This window comes from Gorilla gorilla, chromosome 9 (assembly GCF_029281585.2).
Source record: "Gorilla gorilla gorilla isolate KB3781 chromosome 9, NHGRI_mGorGor1-v2.1_pri, whole genome shotgun sequence".
NCBI lineage: Eukaryota > Metazoa > Chordata > Mammalia > Primates > Hominidae > Gorilla > Gorilla gorilla.
In genome coordinates, this window is record NC_073233.2 from 94,093,806 (window position 1) to 94,104,338 (window position 10,533).

General features: G+C 42.6%; 1 pseudogene; it reads left to right on the forward strand.

The window, feature by feature from the left end:
- The first annotated feature begins 201 nt into the window (after positions 1-201).
- On the forward strand, positions 202-1,336 carry LOC101137895 (protein farnesyltransferase/geranylgeranyltransferase type-1 subunit alpha-like; annotated as a pseudogene).
- The last annotated feature ends 9,197 nt before the right edge of the window (positions 1,337-10,533 follow it).

Here is a 10,533-nt window from a genome sequence, read left to right on the forward strand (position 1 = left end):
TTTTGAATACAGTCTTATTTGATCTCCTACCACCCCTCCCCACTTGAGATAGAATTAACCATTCTCTCCTTTGGGCCTCTAATATCTCCTCTTCATATTTTTAATTGGGACATATAATGTTTTTATTGCACCAATATGCAATAAAACTGGTTTGTTTGCACTTCTGTTTGTTAACACCTTAAGAATAAGGACCATCTTGAGATGGCGGCCACCGAGGGGGTCGGGGAGGCTGCGCAAGGCGGTGAGCCCCGGCAGCTGGAGCAGCCTCCGCCCCAGCTGCACCCACCGCTGCCCCAGGAGCAGCACGAGGAAGAGATGGCAGCTGAGGCTGGGGAAGCCGTGGAGTCCCCCATGGACGACGGGTTTCTGAGCCTGGATTCGCCCTCCTATGTCCCGTACAGGGACAGAGCAGAATGGGCTGATACAGATCCAGTGCCGCAGAATGATGGCCCCAATCCCGTGGTCCAGATCATTTATAGTGACAAATTTAGAGATGTTTGATTACTTCCGAGCTGTCCTGCAGCATGAAGAAAGAAGCGAACGAGCTTTTAAGCTAACCCGGGATGCTGTTGAGTTAAATGCAGACAATTATACAGTGTGACATTTCCGGAGAGTTCTCTTAAAGTCACTTCAGAAGGATCTACATGAGGAAATGAACTACATCACTGCAATAATTGAGGGGCAGCCCAAAAACTGTCTAGTTTGTCACAATAGGCGAGTAATAGTGGAATGACTAAGAGATCCATCTCAGGAGCCTGAATTTATTGATAATATTCTTAATCAGGATGCAAAGAATTATCATTCCTGGCAGCATCGACAATGGGTTATTCAGAAATTTAAACTTTGGGATAATGAGCTGCAGTATGTGGACCAACTTCTCAAAGAGGATGTGAGAAATAACTCTGTCTGGAACCAAAGATATTTTGTTATTTCTAACACCACTGGCTACAATGATTGTGCTGTATTGGAGAGAGAAGCCCAATACACTCTGGAAATGATTCAACTAGTACCACATAATAGTTCATGGAACTATTTGAAAGGAATTTTGCAGGATCGCGGTCTTTCCAAATATCCTAATCTGTTAAATCAATTACTTGATTTACAACCAAGTCATAGTTCCCCCTACCTAATTGCCTTTCTTGTGGGTATCTATGAAGACATGCTAGAAAACCAGTGTGTCAATAAGGAAGACATTCTTAATAATGCATTAGGGTTATGTGAAATCCTAGCTAAAGAAAAGGACATGGTAAGAAAGGAATATTGGAGATATATTGGAAGATGCTTTCAAAGCAAACACAGCACAGAAAATGACCCACCAACAAATGTACAGCAATAACACCACCCAGAAGAACTTGACGGAATGCTTTGATATTTTATTAAGGGACTCTGCAGGAGTTTAAAATGAGGGTGATCCTTCCCTTTGCCTGTGGTATAAAAGTGCATCACACAGGTATTGCTTTTTAACAAGAAATGACGCTCCTTGGGTGCTGCTGCTACTCAGACTAGCTCTAAGCAATGTGATTGTTCTAAAGCAAAGTCACTGGATGGGAAGAGGAAGAAAAAGTCCCATAAAGGAACTTTTGTAGTCTTATCAACATGTAATCGAATCCCTTAGCATCAGCTCCTCCCTCAGTGGTACACGCGTCAAGATTTGTAGCAGTAATAACTGCAGGTCACTTGTATGTAATGGATATGAGGTAGCTGAAGTTTGGTTCAGTAAGCAGGGAAGACAGTGGTTCCATCAGAGCCAGTCTGCACACTCACATTATCTTGCTATCACTGTAACTAACTAATGCCAAAAGAACGGTTTTGTAATAAAATTATAGCTGTATCTAAAAACAAAAAACAAACAAAAACAACAAGGACTATCTTGTTTGTCATTGCATCTTTAGTCTTCAGTATTCTGAGCACTTAAGGGCAGAGCATGATGACCGGCTAACCCAACAACTACACCCAACTAATCTTTTGCCTGCTTCCACTATAAAAGCCAGAAAAAAAAGAATCACTTTTCCCAACCTCCCTTGCAACCATTAGACACTACACACACAAAAAAGCTCTGCCCAATAACATCTGAGCAAAGATCTTAGGGAGAAGCAGACTGCTTCTAAGAGCACTTTTGCAATTCTGATAAAAGGGCCAGAGTGACTGATACAAACCGTCTCCCTTTCCTTCTGTCTTGAATACAAACATGATGCTTGAGTTGGAGTAGTGCCATCTTGCAACCATGAAGGAAAAGCCCAAAAGGCCACTGAGCCACCCAACAAATGCAACTGCTGCATTTATGTTACATGAGAAAATTGTACCATCGCCGATTCAATCTGCTGTGTTTGGGTCATCTGTTACTTGCACCTGAGAACATTCCTAAGTAACTTATAAATTAATAATTTTTGTCACTTAAAAACAGGTAATTTTTTTATTTCAAATATTTTCAAATGTTTAGTCCCAGAAGCTTCTCCTCAAGAGGAATTTTAAACTAAGCCCAATAAATAATGTTGATCAAAGGAGAGGTGCTCTCACTGAAGAGGAAAGGAGATTGCTGTGTGGACTACCAGCCCTTTTCTTACTCCCTTGTTTTCCCCAGTAGCTCCTGAGGCACCTATTTAAAACTTCTATGGCTTCTCTGAATACTGAACTAATCTCTAACACTTCATGGGAGTGTAAACTTAAACAGTCTCTTTTGTGCACAGTTTGGCAGTTTGAGGACAATTCCTATCATGTTGTTAAATTATGTAATCTTTGACTCAGCAATTCCATTTCTAAGAATCCAGCCACAGATATACTGGCATTGTTGTACAGAGATATGTATATATGTACAGAAGGTGGTTCATTACAGAATTGCCTAAAGGTTAAAAAAAGAAAGAAAAATTTAAAAAACAACATAGATGTCCAATAAGGAACTCATTAGTTACTTTATAGCACATTCATCCTCTGGCATATTCTGCACCCATTACTGACATTGAAAGGTCTCCAGGATATAGTAAAGTAATATACCTTTAACATATATTTAAAAAGTAACTCATAAAATACTATTAAAAGAAAAATCAAATGAGTACATAAAAATATACATATGTAGGTATGTAAATGCATAGAAACATGTCTTGAATGAAGACAATGTTAACAGTGATTACTTTTGGGTAGTGGGATTGAGAGAGAGAGAGAGAACTTCAACTTTTTACTTTGTAAACCAGTATATTGTTTCAAAAATTGGCCTGTATTTATTTTTCTTAGGTAAAAAATAGAGAATAGTACCTTGCCAAAGAAGATAAACTGGCCTCCCGAGGTGCCGGGATTGCAGACGGAGTCTCGTTCACTCAGTGCTCAATGGTGCCCAGGCTGGAGTGCAGTGGCGTGATCTCCGCTCACTACAACCTCCACCTCCCAGCCGCCTGCCTTGGCCTCCCAAAATGCCGAGATTGCAGCCTCTGCCCGGCCGCCACCCCTTCTGGGAAGTGAGGAGCATCTCTGCCTGGCCGCCCATCGTCTGGGAGGTGAGGAGCCCCTCTGCCTGGCTGCCCAGTCTGGAAAGTGAGGAGTGTCTCTGCCCGGCCACCATCCCATCTAGGAAGTGAGGAGCGCCTCTTCCCGCCGCCATCCCATCTAGGAAGTGAGGAGCGTCTCTGCCCGGCCGCCCATCGTCTGAGATGTGGGGAGCGCCTCTGCCCCGCCGCCCCTTCTGGGATGTGAGGAGCATCTCTGCCCGGCCGCGACCCTGTCTGGGAGGTGAGGAGCGTCTCTGCCCGGCCGCCCGGTCTGAGAAGTGAGGAGACCCTCCGCCTGGCAACCGCCCTGTCTGAGAAGTGAGGAGCCCCTCCGCCCGGCAGCCGCCCAGTCTGAGAAGTGAGGATGCCCTCCGCCCGGCAGCTGCCCTGTCTGGGAAGTGAGGAGCGTCTCCGCCCGGCAGCCGCCCCGTCCGGGAGGGAGGTGGGGGGGTCAGCCCCCTGCCCGGCCAGCCGCCCCATCCGGGAGGTGAGGGGCGCCTCTGCCCGGCCACCCCTACTGGGAAGTGAGGAGCCCCTCTGCCCGGCCGCCACCCCGTCTGGGAGGTGTACCCAACAGCTCGTTGAGAAGGGGCCATGATGACAATGGCGGTTTTGTGGAATAGAAAGGGGGGAAAGGTGGGGAAAAGATTGAGAAATCGGATGGTTGCCGTGTCTGTGTAGAAAGAAGTAGACATGGGAGACTTTTCATTTCGTTCTGTACTAAGAAAAATTCTTCTGCCTTGGGATCCTGTTGAGCTGTGACCTTACTTCCAACCCTGTGCTCTCTGAAACATGTGCTGTGTCCACTCAGGGTTAAATGGATTAAGGGTGGTGCAAGATGTGCTTTGTTAAACAGATGCTTGAAGGCAGCATACTCGTTAAGAGTCATCACCACTCCCTAATCTCAAGTACCCAGGGACACAAACACTGCGGAAGGCCGCAGGGTCCTCTGCCTAGGAAAATGAGAGACCTTTGTTCACTTGTTTATCTGCTGACCTTCGCTCCACTATTGTCCTATGACCCTGCCAAATCCCCCTCTGCGAGAAACACCCAAGAATAATCAATAAAATAAATAAATAAATAAATAAATAAATAACTAAATAAAATATAATAAAAAAATAAAAGAAGATAAACTGATGATAAATAAGCACTAAAAAGATGCTCAACATTATATGTCATCAGGGTATTGCAAATTTAAAAAACAGTGAGCTACTACCACCTATTAGAATGGCAAAAATCCAAGACACTGATAGTACCAAATGCTGGTGAGGCTATGCAGAAACAAGAAAGCTCATTCATTGCTGGTGGAAATGCAAAATGGCAAAGCCACCTTGGAAGATAGCTTGGCAGTTTCTCACAAAACCAAACATGTTTTTACTATATGATCCAGCAATTATGCTTCATGGTATTTAATCAAATAAGTTGAAAACTCATGTCTACACAAAAACCTGCACACAAATGTTTATAGCAGCTTTATTCATAATTGACAAAACTAGGAAGTAACCAAGGTGTTCTTCAGTAGGTGAACTGGTAAATAAACCATGGTACATTCAGAGGATGGAATGTTTTTTAGCACTAAAAAGAAATGAGCTATCAAGCATGAAAAGAGTGGCATTCTCTCTATTCTCCATGAAAAGACATAAAGGAAACTTAAATCCATATAATTATACTAAGTGAAAGAAGACAACTTGAAATGGCTCCATTCTTTATGATTCCAGCTATATGACATTCTGGAAAAGACAAAACTACAGAGACAGTAAAAAAGATCACTGGTTGCCAGGGGTTAGCAGGAATGGAGGGATGAATAGGCAGAACACAGAGAATCTTCAGAGCAGTGAAACTACTTTGTATGATACAGTGGTGGATACTTGTCATTATACATTTGTCATAACCCATCCATATACATATAGCACCAAGAGCGAAGCCTAATGTAAACTATGGACTTTGGGTGGTAACAATGTGTCAATGTAGGTTCATTCATTGTAATAAATGTACCACTCTGGGGCAGAAAGTTGATTGTGGGAGAGACCATGTGTGTGTTGGGGCAGAGGATACATAGGAACTCTCTGGACTTTCCACTTAATTTTGCTGTGAACCTAAAACTGCTCTAAAAAATAGTTTGTTTAAAAAATAGAAAATAGAAACAACAATTCAAGACTTAACCCAACATATTTTATTTTATTAATTTTTTTTAAGACAGGGTATTTCTCTGTTACCTAGGCTAGAGTGCAGTGGTGTGATATAGCTTACTGTAACCTTGAACTCCTGGGCTCAAGCAGTCCTTCTGCCTCAGCCTCCCAAATATCTGGGACTACAGGTGCATGCCACCATGCCCAGCTAGTTTTTTATTTTAGTTTTATTTTTTGTGGAGACAGGCTTTTGCTATGTTGCCCAGGCTGATCTTGAACTCCTGGCCTCAAGTGATCCCCCTGCCTCAGCCTTCCAAAGCACTGGGATTACAGATGTGAGTCACCATGCCTGGCCTAGCCCAACATGTTTATTCAACAGGATGGACTAGGTCCTGTGAGGGTACAGTGAAAATTAAGACATAGTTCCTTTTCTCAAGGTGCTTGAATATAATACAGTGAAGTTTTAAAACTATACCATACTATAAAGCAGATTTTTTAAAAAGTGCTGTAAGAAAAACACAAGTAACTGATTATGAGAGTCTAGAGAAAGGAATGAATTCCTCTGTTCTGATTAGGGGGGATATGAGAATACTTCACTACAGCAGAAGCATATGAGTTGGATCTCAAAACATAAATACATTCTTGTCAGTCAGATAGAGTGGGAAGGGAACAGGAGGAGCACTCTAGGCAGAGGGAACAGCACAAGGAGGCCTGAAAGTGTATATTATATGTGAGGAATTGTGGCTGCCTGGATGGCTATCATGTAAGATAAGTAAAGGGCTACCTTGGGAAATAAAACTGGAAACGAAAAGTGGGGTAAAAGCATGCAATATCCTTTATACTCCATGCTAAGCTGTTTATATTAACAAAATATAGGGAGTTAGCACAGGTAGTCCAAGTCAATCACTGGTAGATTAGATCTGTTGTCCTGCAGCCAGGACAGGAGTTAAGAGGCATAGGCCTCTGTCCAGGGGCCTGGGCCAGGGTTCAAGAGGGATAGGTTTTGATGAGCCCACACTCTGAAGCCTGCAATGGGAGCACCAAATGCTTGAACTCCTGGGCTCAAGCAATCCTTCTGCCTCAGGAGGATTATGGGGTTGCGCCAACAGCCAATTAAGGGCATCTTAGCACCTTTTGGATCTGAGCAGCTCTGGCCTCCCTGCTCAGCCCCTCTCTGGCTGGCAAGACCTTCTATAATTAGAAATCATGCTTTCTCATGCTTGGTGTCCCCTTTTAGGGTCATCTTCTCTAGCTAGACAGAGGAGCCTTGTGGGGATATTGGTAAGGATCCGTTTTCTTCTTCCTATACCTGCTGTTCTAGGAGTTGGGTAGGAACATGTCCCTATTGACCTACCTCTCTTGAACCACCTATAATTCAACCAAGGAGTTTGTACTCTGGAACCTTCCTCATTTCTCTTGATTCTGGTTTTCTAAGCTCCTGACATTAAATTACTCTCTTATTTTTTCTCCTTGGTTTGATTTGTGTTCCTGGCTCTGATTCCCAATTATTCCAAAACATATTAGTTTAATGGTTTGGCCCTACATTAAACCTTACTGTGAACGACAGCCTTAAATGCCCCCCCAATAAGGGCTTTTTACCTAATATAGACCCTGCATTACATCATTGCACCTAAGCTGCCTATGATCTAATCAAGGATACATGATTTTTAAACACTAAACAAAATATAAGGTTGAATAGGATTAAACTGTAAAACATCTTGCAGTTAACAAAGAAAAGGCAGTAAAATGTAGTGGGAAAGAAAATGCATTCGAGACATCTGGATTCTAGTTTTATTTGTCACTAACTGGTTGCAGGACTAACCAAGTCTCCCAACCTCAACTATAAAATTGAAGGATTGTTCTATATGACTTCTCAGAGAACTTTAAACTCTGTGACTAGTGCTATGTGGGTAGAGAAAGGGAGAGATCTCTTTGGGTGGGATTTGTTGAGTAAGTCTTCTGGGAAAAGAGGAAAAGGGTTATAAGGTGAGCCTTAAAGATGTGTGGGATTTTTTATTGGGAAGATGAAAGTGAGAGCACTTGCAGAGTTGGAGGTAAAAATGTTGGTAAAATAAGGAAGGAGGAATGAGCAGAATGGCTCACGGCACAGCAAACACCTAACACGCCAGCCTGAGCACAGCAGCTGGTAAGCAGTGGGAGAGGCCTGGAGGCGCAGGCTATGGTGAATGCTGTTGGACACAGGCTGAGGGGTCGCAGAGGACCTTTGTGGAGAGAAGATTAGTCTGGAAAGAGTGGGCAGGATGGAGGGGTGGGAGAATATATTGGAGAGGAGGAGAGGAGTTTATGACCATGGTCCAGTTATGAGTTAAATACATTTGGACTAGGGTAGCTGAGATGTGAGTAGAGAAAGTGGTAAATCTGAGGGCATTTTGAAGCAGAGATTGAATAAAGAGGAATAAGGAGGAAGTGATCTAAGTTAACTAGCAAAGCTTGAGGGGAGATTTTGTTAACAGGAAGGGGAAAGGAATTTTTTTGGGGGAGGTTTGGTCTTCTAGGGAGTTTCATATTTTCGTTCTTAGACATGAACATGTGTGAACAGTTGTACTGGGAGTCTTTTAAAATATGTACATTTTTGTAGGCAGTTAGAAATGTGAATATTATTGTCAAAATCAGATAGATGAGTTTCTAATTGTTCACATTGAGGCAGTAGTTGAAACTGTAAAAGCAGATGCTGCGTATGAAGAAGAATATTACAAAGAGAAAGACATACAATAATTAGAAGAAATTATTACACACTTTATGATGCTTAACTATTTAGCTCTACATTTTATTTCTAACTTAAATCCAACTCTTATAGTACTCTTTTGACCTGTCCCACAAATTTATCTCTCTCAATCTTTTTTTTTGCATAAATATTAGCAATCTTTTCCTTTTCTTTGTGGGTAACTGTATTAGTAAAGACAGGTTAGCTTATACTAACACTCCGAATCTCAGTGGCTGCAAGGTATTTCTCATACACTCTACATATCTGTCACTTCCCCTCACATTTTATTGGCCAATGCAAGCCACACAGCCATATAAATCCTCAAAGGAGGTGGCAGTTTGATCCCCCAGTGTACATGAATGGGAAGAGTGGGACTATTTGTGAAAAGTTCTAATGATAACCATAGTAACACACTTTTTTCCTTAGACCGTTATCTACAACCATGCCTCCTCCACCTTTTTATTTGTACCGTCACTAAAACGTTTTCAGTATGAACGTTTTATAAGCAGCAGTATGGTGGCATAATTCTGTGGCATAATTCCAAGTTGTTTCTGCTTCTTTGCTCTTTTCTCCTTATTTTGATGCTGTCTTCCTTTGGTTCCATGACAGGCTCTCTTCTTTTCTTCCTTTCCCTATTCTTAGAACTGAAGAGACTCAAGGAAATGCTACAACGGAATCAAAACAATTTTATTTTATTTTTTGAGACGGAGTCTCCCTCCGTCGCCCAGGCTGGAGTGCAGTGGCGCGATCTCGGCTCACCGCAAGCTCCGCCTCCCGGGTTCACACCATTCTCCTGCCTCAGCCTCCGCAGGCGCCAGCCACGACGCCCTGCTAATTTTTTGTATTTTTTTTAGTAGAGACGGGGTTTCACCGTGTTAGCCAGGATGGTCTCCATCTCCTGACCTCGTGATCCGCCCGCCTTGGCCGGCCTCCCAAAGTGCTGGGATTACAGGCGTGAGCCACCGCGCCCGGCCTCAAAACAATTTTTACCCCATCTCTCCTCCCTGTGGTTGGTTCCACTTCTCTTCCTTCTTTAGCAAGAGTCATTTCTTCCCCTTTGAGTCCTGCTGCACTTCCTTCTTCTTACTCACTTCCACGTCACTCAGAGGTTAAGGCAGTTGTAGAGCAAAACAACCAGCTGACAAGCAATAGATGTTATTGAATTCACCATTTATTCTGTGCAACATTAATTAGCTGGTTGTCCTGATTTTCACAGCCTGTGCCCACCCCATACATTGTTGACTTGATTACTTCTAATAAGAATTAATCTTTTTTTCCATTTGAATCCCACAGAATGTGGTTTGAGTCTCTAATCTGATTATTACAGCCTGCCCTTCCTCAGGGTTATTTTTGTATATGCTCCCTCACTAAATCACAACATCCTTATAAACAGTGATGTGCACGTAATAGATACTCAATAATTGTTAATTCACTGATGAGTCCTAAATTTGACTAACTTACCATTGGTTTTGGTAACATTTGGGTAAATCTTGATTCAGCAATTGGCACTCAGACTTTTGCTCATATCTAGAAAAAAAGGAACATATATAAATAGAAAAAAATATTATCCGTTGAAGACCTTTCTATTTTTCACCCTCCACATTAAGATTGTAGTACTATTGTTTGTTTACAATTCATACCACACCTGCTTTCTAAGAGGCTTTAAGTAGATGTATTAGGCAATATGTTCACTTATTCATTAATTCATTCATTCACTGATTTACTCAATAGTCACTTAATGAGTCCCTATCATAGGCTAGGGATAGGATAGAAAGTCTAATAAAAGGTTGGTCATGGTGGCTTATGCCTGCAGTACCAGCACTTTGGGAGGCTGAGGCTGGCAGATTGCCTGAGTTCAGGAATGCTAGACCAGACTGGGCAACATAGCGAAACCCTGTCTCTACTGAAAATACAAAGCGTGGTGGCACCCACCTTTAATCCCAGCTACTTGGGAGGCTGAGGCATAAGAATCACTTGAACCTGGGAGGCAGAGGTTGCAGTGAGCCAAGCTGGCACCACTGCACTCCAGCCTGGGTGACAGAGTGAGACTCTGTTTCAAAAAAAAAAAAAAAAAAAAAGGCGAATAAAACGTGGTAACCTCTTTCAAAATCTGGGAGCAGGGGGGAGACACATAAGTAAAGCAATTGCTACTGTGCCATAAACACTATAGCCTAGAGGAGAAGCATCTAAGTGAGATTGG